Below are 9773 nucleotides of genomic sequence, written 5' to 3'. Positions count from 1 at the left end.
TAGAAATAAATAAACTAGTCTGGCTGTCCTCAGTTTAATGACTCTCAGAGCCTCCATGTTGTTCAGACTGCTGGTCCATGGTGAGGAGGAGGGGCCGGATCTGTGCCCCCTAACTATCAAATTTTGGGCAAGAAAAACAACATATAGCTATATTTATTTTTATTCTTTTTATATATTTTTTTACCTTGTTTTGTGAATAAAAACGTAGGTCTGATGTTGACGTTAGAACTGTTTCTATTTATATTTTTATAATCGTCTTTGCAATAGCGGGACAAAACCCGCCTCGCCCCTAAACACAGAAATGCTTCGGCTGCAGAGAAAACTTCTGACTTTAACTTAATCATTCTGCTAAAAGCCCGGTTCGGTTCGCTACAGGCAGTATGAGTCGGTCCATCTACAGATAAAGAATGTCTGTCTTTATATCAGACATCCTGATATAAGACACGGTACCGACTGTAACCGCGAGTCGAAACGCAGCTCAAACCCGGTACCACCCGGTTCCACCCGGTACAACCCGGTACCGATCGAACAGAGACCAGCCGGTCTCTGTTCGATCTGCTTCTCCTTAACGTTTCTACCTGGCGGGTTAAAGCCGCTGCTGACGGGATCTGGGCTGGAGGTTCGCGGCTGTAAATAGAAGTTATTGCAGAACCTCAAGTCTTAAAGGAAGATTCGGCCCAGAGCATTTAGAGTTCATAAAATAAACATCAGAGAAAATACTGTAGAACCGCAGCAAAAAGCCAAACATGCCACAATGAAATGAATCAAAATGTCTCCAAAGCATCGGAGGACTGACAGGGGCCACCGGGGGATTCCAGGTAGATTCCAAGTAGATTCCAGAGATGCGCATCGCAGCGACTGTTCATTCAGGGCCGGCGCAAGGTAATATGGGGCCTTAGACAGGACCCCCTCCCCCGGTACCCAAACATGTTTAAATATTAATAAGGTGAATCTGTGAGAGGGAGACCAGGTTTATTGGCCTGGTCTCCCTCTAAATATAACAATTTAGAGGGAGAACAACATATATATAAATTATTATATTTTAATAATATAATAACTTGTATTATTAAAATATAATAATATAATTGGTTTATATTATTATATTTGTTATTTGCTGTGATGTATTTATGAACAAAACCAATTCAAACACAAAGATTACACCATATTGTAGCCATGGTAACATAATCAAACTATCTAGATGAATCTTTAAACTTTTACAAAGTAAACGTCCTAATTAAATCCTAAATGTACTTTTTTTTCTCAGCTGAATGCATTAAATAAAATGCAATAACAATGTCATTCTCTATAAATGATGCTACAGGTTTAGATCTATGGTCTGTGTTACAATTAAGCCATTTCTAGGGGCCTCTGAACGGCCCCTACCAGCAGCTACTGAGTTTTCGTTGCCTTGATATCCCAGTCTTATAATTCTAGGCCTTAGAGGTGCTAACATCAAACTATTATAGAGTTAACCCCTTTGAGCTGTTTAGATCTATAGGCTAAATCAGTCTGCAGCCAGGTTGTTCTAGATGTTAAATAGCTATTATTAGAGCTTAATTAGCAAAATGGCAGCAATTTTGCTTATTTCATAACTGGGGCATGGGACATTTGGGATGATTTATAATAGGACATTTAGCAGCATTTTATATGGGATATTTAGGATGATTTATAATGGGACATTTGGCACATTTTATATGGGACATTTTTGACTATTTGTCATTTGGGAGGATTTATGATAATGGGACATTTGGCACATTTTATATGGGACATTTTTGACTATTTGTCATTTGGGAGGATTTATGATAAGAGAAATGGCAGCATTTTATATGGGAGATTTGGCAAAATTTAATATGGGACGATTGGGAAAATTTATAATGGGACAATTGGGAGAATTTAATATGGAACATTTGAGAGGATTTAAAATAAGACATTTGGCAGCATTTTATATGGAACTTTAGTGGCTAAAATCCTATATTTTAGGCTACTGGTTGTTGACTCAACTCTTGAAGGTGTTGGTCTTACGTGTGCTCAATTAATAATCAGGATGCTGAGCTTTTGTTTGACTTATAGAAAAGTCGTTTATAAGCTGAACAATGTTCGTTGTTTTGCTATTTCCATTGCAGTTCACATAAATTGACATCAAACCTCAACCAAGCACAGTAGAAAACTGTTGCCTCTTGCTATTAACAACACCTGAACAAAATCATGGTTGACCTTAAATAACCCATCCCCAATCAGACACACAGAACTGAAAATGAAATATGCCGCATGGTGGCGATAAACACAGCAAAGGATAAATGGATCCTACAGGAACATTTGGGAGGATTTTTAATGGGAAATGAGGGAGGACATAACATGGGACTTATGGGGGAGTTATAATGCACCACAATCAAATTTCAGCATAATTTGCTTTAGTACAAGGTGGAAATGCTGAGAAGCAGTAAATCTGGTTGTTTGAAGCTGGAACCAGTTCAAAATTTTGAGTTTTAAGCTTTTTTACTGTTAGTGACCAAAAACGCTTTATCTCAGCGAGAGAAGCCAAAAATGGACAGTTTGTGAAATTTCAGCACCACAATCAAATTTCAGCATAATTTGCTTAATATAACTTGGAAATGCTGAGAAACAGTAAATCTGGTTGTTTGAAGCTGGAACCAGTTCAAAATTTTGAGTTTTAAGCTATTTTACTGTTAGTGACCAAAAACGCTTTATCTCAGCGAGAAAAGCCAAAAATGGACAGTTTGTGAAATTTCAGCACCACAATCAAATTTCAGCATAATTTGCTTTAGTATAACTTGGAAATGCTGAGAAGCAGAATTTCTGGTTGTTAGAAGCTGGAACCAATTCAAAATTTTGACTTTCATAAGTTTTGAATGTTAGTGACCAAAAACGCTTTATCTCAGCGAGAGAAGTGTAAAACGGACAATATGTGAAATTTCAGCACCACGTTCAATTTTCAGCCTTATTGGCTTTGGAACAGCTTAGAAATGCTGAGAAGCAGAAGTTCTGATACAAGCTGGAACCAAGTCAAAATTTTGAGTTTCACGAATTTTGAATGTAAGTGACCAAAAACGCTTCAGCGAGAGAAGTGAAAAATGGACAATATGTGAATTTTCAGCACCACATTCGACTTTCAGCCTTATTTGCTTTGGTACAGCATAGAAATACTGAGAAGCAGTAGATCTTGTTGTTTGAAGCTCGAACCAAGTCACAATTTCGAGTTTCATGCATTTTGAATGCTATTGACCAACAAAGCTTTATCTCACCGAGAGTAGTGTATAACTGACAATATGTGAATTTTCAGCACCACATTCAATTTTCAGCCTTATTTGCTTTGGTACAGCATAGAAATACTGAGAAGCAGATCTGGTTGTTTGAACCTGGAACTAAGTCAAAATTTTGAGTTTTAAGCGTTTTGAATTCTATTGACCAAAACAGCTTTATCTCAGCGAGAGAAGTGATAAACGGACAGTAGGCTATGTGAATTTACAGCATTAGCTACATTAAATTTTCAGCCTTATTTGCTTTGGTACCGCATAGAAATTCTGAGAAGCATGTAGTTCTTGTTGTTTGTACGTGGAACCAAGTCAAAATTTTGAGTTTCACGGGTTTTGAATGTTAGTGACCAAAAACGCTTTATCTCAGCGAGACAAGTGAAAAACGGAATGAAAATGACCCTGGTTCGGGAATCGAACCCAGAATTTTCCTGCTGCAAGGCCACAGAGCTTCCAACTGCGCCACTGTGGGGCCCGTGACAGAATCTAAAACAATTATTAAGGATCCCTCTTGTTTTCCACTTTTAACCTGTATTAACAGTGCACCTGAATTAACACTAAATCAAACAAACTCCACAATGGTGAAAACCAGAGCTGTGAAAAAACATCAGGGATGAACAGCAGACCTGCACAAGGTTGGGATGAGCTTTTGGTAAACAAGCTGTGATGGACCCGACTCAAACGAGGACAAAAAAAGAGTTCAAATTAGTAGTGATGTTACGTGTTGAGCCGAGGCTTCGAGGCGTGTGTCGAGTAATGGAGGGGGCGTTTCCGTAAAGCGTGTATCGAGGCTTGCTTCATTTAGGGGAGGAGCCGAAAACGATGACGTCCGAAGCCTCGCTGCCCGGCTGTACCACGTGACTGCTTCGGGAAGTGGCTCAGATTTTGGCGCGGGGTTTAGAAACCACACAGGCTCCATTCAAAATGTGGGTTGTTGTAGGCGAGTTGCGGTCAGTTGAGAGAGTGGATAGAGTTTTGATAGCTTGGATAGCAGAGTTTGGATAGTGGTTATTTAGTTTGAGACAGGTAGGAAGAATATATATATATATATATATATTGTCAAGAAAATCCGAGATCATCCCACTTCCCCATGCTGGAGATTTTAGTTTAACAGTAACAATAAATAAAGTTATCTTTAAAATTAATTACTCAAGTAAAATCTAAACCCAACATTAGACTTAAATGTCAATAAAATCAATCTGGTTGTGTGTGTTGTTTCTGTCTCCTGCAAAATTTGCTTTAATTATACTTTTTTCTATTTAATCATAAGAAATCATAGTCAAGAGAGAGAGAAAGTCATGAAACAGGAAGAGCAGGTTCCTGTATGTTTCACAAGTATGCCTGCTGCTGACAGGATGTGGTCAGGATGTAAGGGTGGGGTAGGTGTGCAGCAGCAGCAGGCAGCTGCACATCTTGGAAAGTTTCAAGTTACAAGTGTCACAAGCACATTATCTCGCAATCGGGTCATTGTGACCCAAGTTACAAATGTCACAGGAACGTTATTGTGCAAACTTCAACAGGTACACTCCCATAGATAGAGAGAAAAGTATTAAACCATGAGACCGAGGTAATACGATGTTCTTCCTCCCCGGCGGAGGCTCGACACAAGTGCGGCTAGAAGACCGACAGAGGACTACGCCCTGGAACCAAGGAAAGCGAGAATCACCTCACGCCGGACAGAGAACGAAGATCCACCGACCCACTGCCTTGGTTCCTCATTGGATTTCCACACTCTGCACTCGACCCAGCGATCTCAAAACACATCGCAACAGACTTGGGGAATTGAACAAAAGTCACAGGATCGACCAAGAGCTGTTCAGTTGGATATAACAGACAGTTCACTTTGTTTCAGTCCCAAAGAGGATTCATTTTTCACGGAGAAGGATTCTGACCAAGGACTTCTGTTGCCCAGATCCGTTTCCACCGATGGGTATGATTTGTGCCCCACCCCAAAGTCTTATTTGATAGATAGATGACAGTGTAGGGAAGTTTTAGAGAAAGGTTAAATTGATCTAAATTTTATTGATTTTCTTTGTATGGTAACCCCAAGTAAATTCTGTATGCCTGTCATTTTCCCTGCTAAAGCTTGCTTAATAAATACATATATTTTAAAATTCTTATTAGGTTGTGGACATTGAAATTAATTGAGTCATTTGAATCAAAGTTCTTCTATTTATAGTATACATGATTCTAGTAATGCGGTGGCTTCGGACTTTCCTTTGGTGAGTGTAAATAATGACCCTGGGACTTATATCCTAGTCACTAAATAATATCTAGCCGGTTCTAAGTGCACGTTACATTTTAGAAAGAGAGCTACCGTTAACAGAAGTGGTTATTGAAGCTAGGCAGCCGCGACGGCTACTCGGCTGATTGTTTCTTAACTGAAGAGGGTCATAACTTCTGGATAGAAGGTAGTTAGAGCTGGACGAGTCTCTTTCGCCACCAGTTTAAACAGATTATCTCTTATAGATCATGTTGAGGGTAAGACCCAGGTCTTAGAGATTTTCCGGACCTGTTAGACAGAGAACTGGTCAGTAGTCAGCCCGAGGAGTTGTGAGGAGAGGGCGGGGCTGGCTATTGCGTAGTAACAAACAATATATATATATATACATATATATATATATATATATATATATATATATATAGAGAGAGAGAGAGAGAGAGAGAGAGAGAGAGAGGGAGACACAGAGAAAGGAAAAAAGAGAAAATCCTATCCTGTCCCACAGCTATCCTATTTTTAATTTTAATTCTAATATTAAGGATACATGAGTTTTCACCACCTGATTTAACTTGAGTTACCTTGAACTCCAATACCATCATCACACACATCATAAGCAGATTTGCTCTGGAATAAGCAAGGTATTGATCTAAATGAATTTTTTTCCCCTTCCCCCTTTATTTATTTATTTATTTATTTTTCTGGGATTAATATTTAATGATTTTAGACTTTATTATTTCAGGACTTATAATTGGGTTATTTATTTAATTTGAACTTTTTACTAATAATCTCACTATTATAAATAGGATTGGTTAGTTAGTTTTAAAGTTCTTAATTTTTATATTAGGATTTTTAAGATAGCTGTGGGACAGGATAGGATTTTCTCTTTTTTCCTTTCTCTGTGTCTCCCTCTCTCTCTCTGCATATATATATATATTTTCTCTCTATCTCTATGTCTCTTTTTTCTTCACCTTTTGTGAAGTCATTCCCAAGAGCCATAATAGACAAAAATTCAATTCATCACACGTGTTAAGATACAGCTGGCTATGATTATACACCTGGCCAGTAGGTGGTTTCGTGTGCACATGAAGCTTCAAGAAATGAACCCTTTCTCGAACCAGTTGGCTCAAGTGGTTCAATGCCTCATGAGGCTTCATCTCACCATCACTACAAATTAGAAAAAATTCAATTTAATGCTTCCAATATAGCAAACAAAACATAAAGATTCAATGCAAAAATAAGTCAACGAATAAATAACAATTTTGGGCCCAATTTAACTGAGGTCAACTGAACTCTAACTAAACACAAACAAAACTGACCTTCCTAACAAAAGGCTGCTTAAATAGGGGTGGAGTAATCTAAATCTACCATTTGAGGGAGGCACGACATAACAAAAGAATAAATAAATACAAAATTAACTAAAGCATTCTATGAAACAAATAAAGCAAAACTAACTTTTACTTAACAGAAACAATAAGTGAATGTTTAAGTGACAAAATTAGCTACCGTAATTAAAAACAACTTGAAACAAGTCTCCCTTCAGTCTTTCAAGACAAATGGTATGTTCCAGGTTTCCTCCTCCAGCTGTTTTGAATCAGCAGCACCTCAAACAAAAAACAAGTGTAAATAAACCATTCAGACAGACATTAACTTAAGTGTGCACCCATTAGGAAATATATGTCTAAATGAAATAACTAACTTAAACATATAAACTGGAATATAATATAAAGAAAAATAGTAACACGATGTGGTGGTGGGAAGAGCATCCACCACACAGGCAAACAGCTCGATGAGAAGGCATCAACTATTGGTGCAATTCTAAGAAAATCGAAGAAGTTCAAGATGGCAGTTATTTTCCCTCAGTGCAATTCCTTTTGGGGAATCAATGATCGTGAGTAAAGTGAGAGATCAGCTCAAAATACACAGCAAGACCTGGTTAAAGATCTGAACAGAGGTGGGACCACAGCCTTACCAGTTACCATAGTGATACACAAGCCAGTTTTGTGCTAACCCATCTGAAGTTTACCAACGACCAGCTGGATGATCCAGAGGAAATATGGGAGAAGATCTGAAGAGACAAAAGTAGAGCTTTCTAGCCTAAACTCCACTTATTGTGTTCAAAGGAAGAATGAGCATGAGTGCAACCCCAAAAACACTATCCCAACCATGAAACATGGAAGTGGAAACAACATTCTTTGGGGATATTTTTCTGCAAATGGGACAGGATGACTGTGCCGTGTTGAGGGGATGATGGATGGGACTGTGTAGAAGAAGGTCTTAACCAGCAGCCTCCTTCCCTCAGTAAAGGTGTTGAAGGTGGGTCATGAGTCTTCCGGTGTGAGAACAACCTGAAGCACACAGCCAGGATAACCAAAGAGTGGCTCCAGAAGAAGCATTTCAAAGTCCTGGAGTGTCTTAGTCAGTCTCCAGACCTGAAACCTATAGAAAATCTGTGGAGAACTGAAGACCACTGTTGCCCAGCAAGAGCCTCAAAACCTGAAAGATGAAGATCTGTATGGAGGAGTGGCCCATGGTTGCAGTGTGTGCAAACCTCATCAAGAACTACAGGAAACATCTGATATTTGTAATTACAACCAAAGGTTTCTGTACCAAATATTATTTGATTTTTATTTAATGTATCAAATACTTATGTCAAATACTTTATTTGCAATAAAATACAAATAAATTACTTAAAAATCATAAAATTTGATTTTCTGGAATTTTGTTTTAGATTCCATCACTCACAGTTGAACAGTACCTATGATAAAATTATACTTTTACGTGCTTTGCAAGTGGGAGAACTTGCAAAACTGACAAAGTATCAAATACTAGTTCTCTCCACTGTAGCTGTTTACATCCATCCCTGCCATATTTTTTATGATGTGATGCACGAACAAGCTTATTCACATGCAATTTTCATTTCATTTCTTGTTTATTGGAAAGACCACAATTGCAAAATTGTCAACATTACCACTACATAGACAAAGATTTTCATATATGTGCAATCTTTCTCTAGATTTGTAAACAGTTTGTCTTTCAGTGGATTTAAAACCAGCACAATTCTGATCCTCTGCTGTTTCTCACTAGGGCTACAACAGCCACTCAGACGAAGATGACCCAGAGAGGGTACAGGTAATCATCCAGAGGGCCGTCAAGGATGCAGAATGGATTTTAGATAAAGTGAGATTGGCAGGATAAGCATTCAGTTTTTATTACATGCATAGTCATCATTTTAAATTCATATGTATTTATTTACAGTATACCAAGAAGAAGTAGCCTCCATCGGCCACAAGAACATCGTGTGCTGTAAATGTCATTTTGTTTCCATTAAATTATTTCAATTCAAGAAGTTTACTGTTCATTATTTCAAAGCTGAAGGCTGCTGTGTGGGTTCTGGTGTTCCAAGTCTTCTAGTTTCAACATGTATAATTTTCATCTCATACATGTAACATGACAACCAGAAACTTCAGTGGACTGAATGTGACTGCCAATACAAAACAGCACAGTTGTGCAGTGGAAGGTGAGCTTTGCTGGCTGCCAGATGACTAGTGAAAGCAGTCAGCCGCACCAGATTAAAGGGGCTCCAGATATACCACATTGCACATTTTAATTTGTAAAACATTTTAGAATGTTGTATAATTTTCCTAACACTTTGTTATACTTTACCCAATACTATCTAGTGAGATAGTGCATTAAAGTTTGTAGTCGTAACATGATGCAAAATGGTGGAGATTTTGCAGTACCATGACAAGGTACCATACATTTAAAACTGGTGTTGCTATAGAAACACAGCAGAAATAAACAAACTTCTTCCTTTCTAATTGAATTAAATTTTACCAATTCACTAGAAATTTCAAAGCACTTTACAGAAGAAACTATAATTTATACACAAACATATGGTCAATCCAGTCATAGGCAGACTCGGTCACATACAGTCCAATTCCATCCTAGTTTTTGCACAAAACATTCCAAGTTTAGTTTATTATTCAAACTGGTGAAGTTTTCCATCTAAGGAAGAATCATACTTCATGATGCTGACTGCCGCATTTGCTCCTGGACACACTTGTAGAGACAGTGGTTGGGAAAACTCCTGTAACAGGAAGAAACCTTCAGCAGAACCAGAGCAGCCATCTGCAAAAACCGACTGGTACTTTGACAAGACAAAGTATGCACACAATTACAGAAAAACTAATCCAGGAGTGCCTTCACTGACACTCCCAATGCTACCTGTACAGTGTGAAAACACCACCTGGTTTATATGAAAAACTACATGGTCAACTGTA

Source organism: Gambusia affinis, linkage group LG06 (genome assembly GCF_019740435.1).
Source record: "Gambusia affinis linkage group LG06, SWU_Gaff_1.0, whole genome shotgun sequence".
Taxonomy (NCBI): Eukaryota; Metazoa; Chordata; class Actinopteri; order Cyprinodontiformes; family Poeciliidae; genus Gambusia; species Gambusia affinis.
Note: the sequence above shows the minus strand (reverse complement) of the source record.